Raw genomic sequence first — 12,142 nt, forward strand, 5'->3', positions numbered from 1 at the left:
ATGTTATTATTTCATTTAACTTTTCCCAACCTGCCAAAGCTTACGTAGTGAAGGGACGCTCCCAGGTCCACTCAGCTGGGAAGTGGAAAGCCAGGATCTAGGCCTTGTTCTGTCCTCCCTCAGGGCTCCAAAGAATCTGTCACACTGCAGCAGAGAGAATGAAGGGGTTTCCCTCTCCCCATTTTGCTGATGGATAAACTGAGTCTGAGAGCAATTCAGGGAAGTTGCAGAGAGCTGCAGAGATTTGGGGCCAGAATATCAGTCACATGCCCATCCAGCTTTTCTAGAGATGGTCATGAAGCCAAAGAGGGGAAGTGATATCCTTAATAAAAGCTCATTTCAGCAAACAAGCTGAGGAATCTGTTTAATTGATCATCACTCCTCCCTTCCACAACAGCACAGGGTTTTAAATGGAACTGGGCTCCCTGTCTGGAATCCTACTCTTCCCTGAAATGATCCGATAACAACAGAGCTGATTGTGACTGGTCCTCCCTCCCCTTCTCTCTCCTGCAGAATGTTTTTCATCCCTGTTTTGTGTCTTCGTAATTGCGTTACTCACATAGCAACACATGGGGATGGCCACACTACAGCCACCACCGTCGAGGCCACAAGGAGAAAGCAACAGCATTCTAGGAGAACGCACCACTTCCCATCAGGCCCCCTTGAACCAGGCGGGGCTGCATGGAGGTCAGTGCCTCCCAGGGCTGCCCTCCCCTCTGGATCAGCTCCCAGAACATGCCCTTTGCCTCTAACCACGAGCAGGGGTCACCTGAGGCCCTTGATTCTAGCCCCACTTTAGCTTTCCCACAGAGAAGGCTGAGATGTTGAAAGGAATGAGCCCACGCCTCCTCCTCGCCAGGGTCTCAGTGACTCCCCAGCCCCAAAAAGAGGAGTAGGGAGCTCCTCACCCAACATCAGGCCCATGTCTTGGAAACGTAGGGGTTGTGGGTTCACACGCTGGTGCTGCTGGGCTGCCCCCGCTCTCTGGCCTGGGTTTTACTCCATCTTTGAGCAACTTTTGAAAAAGAGGCAGATCTAGGAAATCCATACCAAGTCCCAATATACTCTATGGCTGAAGGGGCTGAAGACAGAGCTCAGCTGGAGAGCCCTGGCCCAGGCCCACAAGAGAGTAGAGGGGGCACTGCTCCTTGTGGACGTCCAACCAGGCTGAGGTCATCTCCATCCTTCTGTAGGGACCAAAATCTTGGTGGAACCCCCACCCTGCCTGGCAAGTCAGGAGGTCAGTAGAACCCCCCAGGCCAACGTTCCTTTCCCAGCCTCATTCCTGCCCAGGCTCCCTGTGACCTGCCCCTCCCCCATGTGAGGACACTATACACCCTGGATGCTGTCCCCTTTCGATTCCATTTGTAATTGTCCCTGGCAGAAACAGCCTCCCCCAAATGGTGAATTCTCACATAAATGTTTGGGGTGATGCATATCCCAATTACCCGGATCTGATGGTTACACATGACATAGATGTACCAAAACATCACATTATATAATCAATAAAAATTTTATACATAAATAAATAGGAAAAAAAGGAGGTTCTGCTAGCATGTGGTTTGGCAGCTGTCAATCTTGTGCTAGAGCTGACTCCTGACCATGGTGTGCCCTCCACGCATCGTCCAGCCCACCCATCCTCCCAGGAAGGCCACCCCTCTGCTGGGTGTCAGCATCATGGCACCTGGGTGGGCGAGCCACTCGCTGCCCCGCCCTACCCCAGCTGCCCTCTCCAGCCCCACTGTGCCACAACCCCTTGGCAAGGCCACTGTCTGGAACACAGAAAACCATTCCTGGACCCTCCGCACTGCCAAGTCTGTAAAAGAGCAGGCGCCTAGCCTCTCTCCTTGGAGGCTCAGGCCATGTCAATCTCTTCTATGTCTCCCTAGTGCCAAGATAATAAGGGGGAAAGTTTTTTTCTCCTCCTTCCAGAGTGCAGACCAATTAGCATTTTTAAAATTACCATTGGAGAAATACACCTAATTACCCACTTTAAAGGAAAGCTTTAAAAAAAAAAGTCATAAATTTCTAACTGGCCACAGCTTGGAGACACTTTTAAAGCTAATTGTGTGTTTCTGGCACTGACAGGAGAATTGGTGAAAGTAAGAAATGGATTTTATGACCTTGGTGGGAAAGGGGAGGGGAAGGCTGAATAACGTCCTTAGGCCAGGAAAGTGTTACTGTCTGTGTCCCGGAATCCCAGGCCCCTCCTGGCTCCTCCTCCCCTTCCTCACCCTCCCTCATCAGATCCCCATCTCTCCCCACCTTGAGCCCTACCTTACCCCAGTCAGGGGTACCTGCCTTAGAAGAGGCAGACAGGCAGGCAGACAGGCAGGCAGACAGGGCCACACACTCAGCCAGAAAATCATACAAGGAGGAAGAAAAGGGCAGAGGACAAAGAGAGAGGAGAAGGACAGGGGAAACAGAGAAGAAAGAAACATTTGAGGAAACTGAGAGAAAGGAACCAAAACCAAATTCCAGAAGGCTGTTTCTGATTTGTGCTTCCTATTAAACTCTCCATCGAGGTGGGGGCGGGAGCTGGGGGCTCTGGCCTGCTCCTGAACATGGTGCCTCCCTCAGACAGTTCCAGTGGAGGCAGACAGGGGCTTCTGCAGCCCTCAGGCCTCCTGCCCAGGCTCCCTGACCCTGCTCAGTGGCCCCAACTCCCTGGCTCTGAAACTGAGAAAACTATTCATAAAGTGCAGGCACAGGACTCTGGGGTGCCTCATTTAGGAGGAAGGCGGCATAGCACAGTTTCTGGTTCCTCCCAGCCTCTGCCACTGCTGTGAATTCATTCCTGCCTCTGAAAAGGGGAAAGAGGGCCTCTCCCAGGGAGAGCTCAGTGTACAACTGGGGGAGTGTCAAGAAGCGTGGCCAAGCAAGAGAAGATGCCCAGAGCAACTCCACAGGGCCTCCATCATCCTGCAGAGCCCACCGTCATGGCTCATCAGCCCTTCAATGGCCCCCGGTGATGACCCAGCAGAGTGGCTAAGGTGATGGGGGCAGGGGTCCTCTCCCTCAGGGACACTCCTCCACTGGCTGGGTTGCCAGGCAGAAGTTAGGGTAGGAACAGGACAGTATAGATGTCTTGTCTCCACCTCTGTGTGAGGCACACAGTGTGACCAGCGCTGTCATGTCTGCCCAACCCTAGCTCAGTGTCACGCCCACCTGACACTAGGTGTGGCCTCCCTGTTGGTTGAAGGGGCAGCAGCAAGTGTTTGCATTTCATACATGGAAACTTGGAGGCCCAGAAACACCGAGGCAAATTTGCTCTAGTAGCAGATTTAGTACCATCTAAAGTCCTGGGAGGCACATTCTTCATTCACTGAGACCCTCCTTTCTATAGCTTAAGTGAGAGTCTGGAGAAATTACAGACAGTTTCAAAACATATAGTCTTCTGGAAAGCCCAGAACATGCATTCTCAATGGGTGCAAGAGTGATCCCCAGAGGGTGAAAATTAGAGGGCAAAAGAAAAAAAATCTTAGATATAATGATTTGTGGCCCTCCAAAGGTCAACATCACTCAATAAATTCACATGTCATCTCATTAAAGAGAATTTAAATTAAATTTAACTTTTCTCCAAGGGGGAAAAGTGATTTTTAAAAAGCTGAGAAATGCTGACCTAGGGCAGTAGCCCCTAGAGCCCCACAGGCCAGAGCTGGATCCACTCACCTGTACCCGCTTGGGACCAAGCTCAGCATATGAAACAAGAAACGGGGCCCAGGAGGGGATTCTTCCCCATAACTTGTCAGTGACCCCTATCGAAGACACTCACAAACTTTAAAAGTGTTCGGAGACTTGAGCAACCTAGCAGGGCAACCGGGTAAGAAATTGCAATGCTGTCTCTTCTGCCAGGGCAGAGGGAAGAGTTTCTGGGAGACAAAAGACCTTGGGGCCTCTTCCTGCTCCTCACCCCAGACCTTCAAGCCTTCAGAGAAATGGCGCACTAGACGTCTGAGCTCCAGGAGGTTGACTGAGGGCAGGATCAGAGTGCGGGGCTGGAAGGATTCATGACCTTAAAAACAGCCAGGGGAGCTGGGGTGCTCCAGGTAGAAGACCAAAGTGGAGTGACCTTAGTTAGCGTCCACAGCACCCCTCACACTCTTCCTTTTTTCCTCCCCTCTCTGGTTCCAGAGGCTGGGAAAGAGAGAAGAGAAATAACTATACAGCAGAATGGACAGGCCCCCACCTACCCAGTCATAAACTCATGGGTGACAATTGTGGGGGCCCTCACCTCCACCCCTAAAAGAATTGAACCTGGGCTAGCTCCTCCAAGTGAGTAGTGCAGCTTTAAGTATCCATCTTAACTGGCAGCTTCAGGGGCTGGTGGAAAGAGCTCTGGGGTCAGACCCGCTGGGCTTTGCCCACCAGCAAGTCATGGTCTGACTGTCCCTGTGATCTTGGAGAGTCTGGTTCTTGGGAAGGGGCTCTGTCTTACTCCATTCTCCTGCCCGATGCCTTCTCTAGAACCCATCATGCACTATGTGCTTCATACATGCTTGCAGAATCCAATGTGATCCTTCCTTTGCAAATGTTTTTGCAAAAGGAAAATGGAAGTGACCATCTCCACGCCCCGGGTTGTTGGGAATGTTAAAGAGATGGTGTGGACGTGCAGGGAGAACCTGTGCACAACAGGCAAGGTGGTCATCCCCTCCACATCCCCTCTCCTCTCCCCTTGCTAGAAAATCCATATGCTTCTGCAAAGTAGGTGAGACGAGGCATGGGGGAGGGGAGGACATCGGCACAGACAGGGAAACCAAGGGACACTGCAGGAAAGCCTCCAGGTGACATGGGAGGCCCCACATACCCCAAGTGCCCTGCATGAGCTGCCTTCTGCCTGCCCCCACCAGAGAACCATGCAACGAGGGAACAAATTCCTAACAGCAAGGACATCCCAGGAGGGTCCCTTTCCTGGGGCTCTGGCCCAAAGGGCCAGCACCTTTGATGCTTTCCCAAAGATCTCATAGCAGGGACCCCATTCTACCCACTCAGGCTGAAATCTGTGGGAAGTCCCTATGCTCTCCCCATCTGGCTCTCCCTAGCTTTCTGGGGGTGATAGATGGCTCAAGAGTTGCAATTTTTGTTCTGTTAAGAAAGCACACAAACAGTGAACCGGCAACCTATAAAATGGGAGAAAATTTTCGCAACCTACTCATCTGACAAAGGGCTAATATCCAGAATCTACAATGAACTCAAACAAATTTACAAGAAAAAAACAAACAACCCCATCAAAAAGTGGGCAAAGGATATGAACAGACACTTCTCAAAAGAAGACATTTATGCAGCCAAAAGACACATGAAAAAATGCTCATCATCACTGGCCATCAGAGAAATGCAAATCAAAACCACAATGAGATACCATCTCACACCAGTTAGAATGGCGATCATTAAAAAGTCAGGAAGCAACAGGTGCTGGAGAGGATGTGGAGAAATAGGAACACTTTTACACTGTTGGTGGGACTGTAAACTAGTTCAACCATTGTGGAAGTCAGTGTGGTGATTCCTCAGGGATCTAGAACTAGAAATACCATTTGACCCAGCCATCCCATTACTGGGTATACACCCAAAGGACTATAAATCATGCTGCTATAAAGACACATGCACACGTATGTTTATTGCGGCACTATTCACAATAGCAAAGACTTGGAACCAACCCAAATGTCCAATAATGATAGACTGGATTAAGAAAATGTGGCACATATACACCATGGAATACTATGCAGACATAAAAAATGATGAGTTCATGTCCTTTGTAGGGACATGGATGAAATTGGAAATCATCATTCTCAGTAAACTATCGCAAGGACAAAAAAACCAAACACCGCATGTTCTCACTCATAGATGGGAACTGAACAATGAGAACACATGGACACAGGAAGGGGAACATCACACTCTGGGGACTGTTGTGGGGTGGGGGGAGCAGGGAGGGATAGCATTAGGAGATATACCTAATGCTAAATGATGAGTTAATGAATGCAGCACACCAGCATGGCACATGTATACATATGTAACTAACCTGCACATTGTGCACATGTACCCTAAAACTTAAAGTATAAAAAAAAAAAAAAAAAAAGAAACAAGAAAGCACAAACAATCCGATGCCAGGAGGCGAGGACCTTGCTCCCTGCTGGCCCCTGGTGCAATCCCCAGGGAGCTCTACCAGCGTCAGCAGAGAAAGGGAAAACAGCTGGGTCTCTAGGGCCTGAGAGCAGGAGGGAGATTTATTATTTTGTGGTGATTAAACCAAAGCTTCCAACACCTCAGTGAGTGTTTCCTTCTTGCTACCCCTGCTGCTCAGACACAGGAACCATGTGGGGCAGCTTGGCTCCTGGTGGTCCCCTCTGTCCCGGCCCTTGTAACCACTGCCAAGACACTGCCTCCATCAGACAGCCAAGCTCTGGCCAGCCGCCAGGTCCTTGCCTACCTCCCACTCCATTCCCTGTCTGCAATTGTTTCCAATCAGTTTAGGAAACAGCTCTGAGAACAATTAGAAAAGATAACGAGGAAGAATTACATAATTACAGTTCTCCTAGATCTCAGGCACTTCAGGGGGAAAAAAAAGGCTGAACTGAGTCTAAACAGGGACCAGTGTGAGGAAAAGATGGTACTTCTGGAAAGCTTTCGGGGTGCTAGGGCTGAGACCCTGAAGGAGAGTGGGGAGGACAAAGGCACTCCTATGTCTGCCTGCTGGTCAGCTCGGGGCTTCCTCCAGCTCAGGGCCTCAAAGGATGGCTCAGAAAGTCCTCATGCAATGCAGACCCCTCTGTGGAATAGCCATGTAGACTAGAGAACCATGTCCCCCTTCAAGATCATGCAGCCCAAACTTCTCATTGTCAAGATGAGAAAGACCAAGAGAGAGAAAAGGTCTTGCCCCAAACCAACAGAACTCAGGACTCCCAGCCCCAGGCCAACACTTTGTCCACGTGCAGACTCCTTAACTTCTGCCTTTGGTCCCTGGGTTACAATTCACTGGTCCCACCCACTGAACAGCTGGGAAATTCTACCTTCTTGACCAAAATGGATGGGTATAGGAAGAACTTTGCCCTCTAGAGTAAAGGTGGGCAAACTTTTCCCAGGAAGGGTCAGATAAGAAATAGTTTAAGTTTTATGGGCCATGCAATCTCTGTAGCAACAACTCAACTTTGCCATCACACCATGAAAGGAAGCACAGACAATATATAAACAGGTAAGCATGGCTGTGTTCTAGCAAAACTGTATTTGCAGACACTGTAACTTGAATTTCATATTATTTCTACATGCCATGATATATTGTTCTTCTTTTGATTTTTTTCAACCATTTCCAAACATAAAAATCATTCTTCACTTGTGAGCTATAAAAACAAGTAGCAAACAAGATCCAGTCCATGGGTTGGAGTTTGCTGACTGTTCCTCTAGGATGTTGCTAGATGACTTTGTGCTTCTCTGATTATTCCACACCCAGAGTTTAACCATTCCTTGACTCCATAAACCCAGCATGGTATTTAGAACAAGGCTTGATGGTCAGTCTTTTCTAGGTCACATTGCCATGGTAGGCCAGGCTATTACCAACCATGGAAGCCCTCAGGAAATCATCCTACGAGGTTTGCTCAAGACACCTCTGATGTCTGTGAGAACCCAGTCCCCAGGAGCAGGGTGGGCAGCTGGATGACAGCTTTCCCTAGATGGGCAAACAATCCCTCCCCAGAAGAATATGGAAGAGGAGTTGTGTCTCAATCTGCCCCTCTCTAGGCAGAGGGTATTTGTGGCATATAAGGTAATAAGAGACCAACATCCTGAGTTTCTATGCAGCACAACCCAACTTACCACTGTCTTCTCCTACTGCCTGTCCATTTAGCAACAGGGAGTACCAAGTATCTTCATTCATTCAAAACCAGCATATTGAGGGAATGCCTATTCTGGCATCATGCCAGAGGAAAATCAGGCACAGGATATCAGACACATACAGACACCAAGTCTCTATGCAGTTAGTACCCTGACCAGCAGGGACATTACTCCTCTTCTGCACCCAGCACCCAGCACCTCATGAGGCACACAGGAGAAGCTCAGGAAATGCTGAGTGAATTAGTAAATCAATGTGCAAGATGGAAATTGTTAAGTAGCACAAGGCAGATCAAATCCTATGCAAGCAGACAGGAGGGAGAATTAGGTCCAGCTGAGGAAGCCAAGAAAGGGCCAATGACAGAGGGGGCAGTTGAGCTAAGCCTGACAAGATGAGTCAGATTAGGGTATGCACAGTTGGGGCATAGAGGAAGAGGAGAGAAAAATTCCAACCAGAAAGAACAACTAGCAAGGCATGATGGTGTCTATAAGAACACGGATAGCTGAGGTTGCAGTCTTCATGCCTCTTGAGGAATAGTAGCTTGAGTGCTAACAATCCAGAGTTAAGCTGTTTCTAGATTGCTGAGGGCCAAGAAAGTCAGGCAAAAGAGTTTAAACATCTGTAGGTGGTAGCAGGCATTGAGTCTTCTGAGCAAAGATGGTTGGGTGGCAACGAGATTAGGAAAGTGAACATGGTGGCAGAGTACATAAGGACTGGAAAAGCAAGGAATCCCTTTAAAGAAACCCTAAACTAGGACAGGAGCGGCAGCCTCGGCCACACCACTGGGTGAAGCAGAAGAGTGACTGTGGGCCAGCGGGAGGAGGTGGGACTTGTAAAGTGATTCGTGGTTATGAGTGTAGACCCAGGAGTCAGATAAACTGGGCTCAAGTCCAACTCCAGCACTTACTCCCTGTAAATGATCAGTCCTTTCTGGAACCCAGTTTCCCCATCCGTAAAACCGAGGCAATAAAATGGAGTCATCATCTCATAGGGTCTGTGTGAAGCTGAGATGTGGTTAAACATGTGAAGTGCTTACCCTCGTGCCCTGCACGGAGCAAATTCTCAACAGAAATTTGCTAATCCTGGTCAAATTCTGTCCATTGGCCAGGCGTCCCAGTCGGGCCAGTGAAGCTTGTTTTTGCCAGAGAGGTGGAAGGGTAGCTGACCACAGTCCACAATCACTCCCCACCTCCCCCTCCCCCTCCCAATCCTGGGTGGTGAGGCACACACCACATCCTCAGGAAACTGACATACACCCTCCTCGTCACTCCTTAGCCAGCTAGTGAAAACCAACAACCAGAAATGTGCAGTCCCATGTGGGGACCTTTGTCAGGCAAGTCAATGTGCTCAACAGAAAACTCATAGCCCCAACACTGCGAGAGGGAAGGAGGAAGGGAGGGGGAAGACGTGACTCAGAAGTTAAAGGCCTTCTTTCTTAGAACACACGAGTGTCACAGCATTCAAACCAAGACCTCTGACCTGCAAGACATCTGACCTGCAGGAAGGCTCACTTTTGGGAACCCTCATGCTCAAGATTTAGGCCTCTGACCTGCTAGGAACACGATCAGCATCTTGGCAGAGAGAGCACAGGCCCTGCATCCAGGCAGCCATGAGCTCCGGTCTTGGCCTCGGCGCTCCCTGGCCATGTGACTACATAAATAATGACATCAGTTAAATAAGGGTACATGAGATAATGTGTGTTCAGCACAGACTGTAGCCCAGTGCTACAGAGGAATCTGGAATTTGGAGACAAGATTGCTCACACCTGAGATGAGGATAGGACCTCGCCTCTCATAATCAATGCCTGCCTGAGACCTTGGTTTCTGCTTAGGTGGAAGTGGTTTTAACCAGGCTCAGAGCCTCCCCATACTGCCTACAGGTGGCCTCTGTCACGAGCTCTCCCCCACACCTTTTTAGATGGCTCCTCTGTCTTCCTTTGCGTGGGGGTTCTGTGTTTCTCCACAATAGTAGTCTCTTCTCTTCCCTGGTCCAATTACAGCCCACCCTCCTCACTCCAAGAAGCTGGGTATCCCATTCCTTCATCTAACGGGGTACCAGAACTGGTGACGGAGGACTCACCAGTCACTCGTGGCATTCCCTAAGAAGCCTTTAGTTAGTCCTCTCTGCAACTCTCTTCAAATCCCATTTATGAGTGACCAGTCTCCCAAAAGCAAGAATGCCAGCCCAAGAGAGCAGGAATGGGGATTTGAGATAAAGAAGAAAATAAATGTGTTTCTGTGCTCAGGGAAGCTCTCCACACAACACAGCTCAACTTCCTACTCCTGCATTGCCATCTGGTTGCTACTGGCAACCAGGCAATCATATTTTTCTAGTCCCAGATATAATCATCATAATCAATATAGGGTATTTATCCCACTCCTTGGTTCCAAGGAACTCAAAGATTTTCACATCTATTATTCTTTCTTCACTAACGTGAGGGAGAGAAGGGGAGGAGGTCTGCTTGTTGAAGGGGTGTGGGGAAGGACTATTTCACAGATGGAAAAACTGAGGGAATGGGTAAGAAGGAGGCTGTGGGAACGTCTCATAAGAAAACAGTATTGTTAAAAGCAGTTTGCATTTGGATAGTGCGTTCACCTTTATTCTCTCATCTAATTTTTACAACATCCCTCTAAAGTAGGTTCATTTATCATATAGACAAAGCCCCAAAAAGTAAAGGATCTTTCCAGAAACACACCACTAGAAATGACATTGCCTAAACTCCTAGGCTTTTCGAGTCCCTTTTAGCATTTTTTTTCCCACAGCATCTCTGCAAACAAGTACAGTATACTGTTGGAGCTATCACGTCTCTTGTATGCATTACCATCCCACCATTGTAAGTGTTTCTCATTATACTTACACTGTGCATTACAGTGGCTCTTACACATATGATGTTTCTGTCTAGTTCCGGTTGATACCCACACCAAATGAGCAACAGGGCCAACAAAAATGACTAGATTAAAGCACTTGACTGGGTTGGAAAACTTAGGAGCTATATTTAATCTCCTAAATTCTATAAATGTTTCTTTACTAGAGTAAAACTTGGGGGGAAAAATCAATATTTTTGACTCTGAGATCACTCACCGCTTTTGACAACTCTGTGATGTTACCTTTTCCTACAGCCACTGGTTTGATGTCACCTTTTGTCATAGTAACAAAGCAATACCAAAAACATGCTTTGGGGGGGTCCCTGAAGTGGACAGGAAGCTTTCTACCCTACACACCCAGCAAAGGCTTCAGTGCCACCCTTGCTCATTAGTGCCAAACACAGGCGGCTGGAGGTAAAAAGACACTCAATGAAACACAACTGCAAGAGAAAACATGTGGCCACGGCCACAGCAGAACTGTTCTAAAATAGGGTGTTTTTCTGAGGTTTGTGTTCAGTGTTCATTTCCCTATGGAGACAGCAGAAACACCACTGAAAGGAAGAGAGTAGCTGGCTTGTGCATGAAGCTTCCTCTCTGTTCTCAGAAAAGAGAACCAGCTGGACACCATCTTATCTTTTATCATTTCCTACTTAGAGAGCTGCACAATTTACCACTTAGAAGGAGAGGCCTCAAACAGAAGACCTGACCTGTGATACCTATGATACCCGCGACCTCCTAAACAAGGAGATAAAAGGACTTAGGTCAGCCCTGACTTCCTAACCTCATCTGGCACCTCTCGGGATTCCAGAAAGAATCACCATATTGGAAAATTCCCTCCATACCCTCATTCCATTCAGTTGAGTAGGCAGAGGAGGGAAATTAGAAACAAAAGTGCCTGACATGCTAACATCAGGCTAAGGATTCACAGAAGGAAAAGTTGATGATCCCAGTCCCTAGAGATGGATGAACCAGTGTCAGCCCATCAATGAAAGCATGTTCAGCACCTACTAGGTGCCATTACTATGCAACTGCTCCAAGCTGGGCCTTGAAACCAGGCTGGTCTGCCCACCACTGCGCAGCCTTGCCTGACTCCAAGGACGCCTCCCGCCTTTGGTTGCCCTTCCTTTCCGTTCCTATTTCCTCAGTTTCTGACACTTTGCTTTTGTCTCTCCTTCTCTCTCCCCAGTGCCCTCACTGGCATCAGATTTGGCAACTCCGGTGCTGGCTTTCCAAGCTCTTTTGGCTGCAGTGTGCACCCAGCTCCCAGTTCCATGGTTTTCTGGCCACCGTAGTGTACCCACATTGCTGTCCCTGGGGCCCGGCTCACCTTATCCATCTTGGTTGGCATCTCTGCCATGCCTGTCCCAGCTGCCCAAGGTGGGAGGCAAGGAAGGCAGAGAGGTCGGTGAACACTCTGTGCATGCTATACTGTCTCTCCCTGATGTTTAGCAAAATTCAG

The 12,142-nt window shown here is 48.7% G+C and overlaps 1 protein-coding gene across 2 annotated transcripts in view; it reads right to left on the reverse strand.

The window, feature by feature from the left end:
- PLXNA4 (plexin A4) overlaps window positions 1-12,142 on the reverse strand; it is a 452,610-nt gene that overhangs the window by 299,937 nt on the left and 140,531 nt on the right. The window lies entirely within an intron of this gene.

This window comes from Pongo abelii, chromosome 6 (assembly GCF_028885655.2).
Source record: "Pongo abelii isolate AG06213 chromosome 6, NHGRI_mPonAbe1-v2.0_pri, whole genome shotgun sequence".
Classification (NCBI taxonomy): Eukaryota; Metazoa; Chordata; class Mammalia; order Primates; family Hominidae; genus Pongo; species Pongo abelii.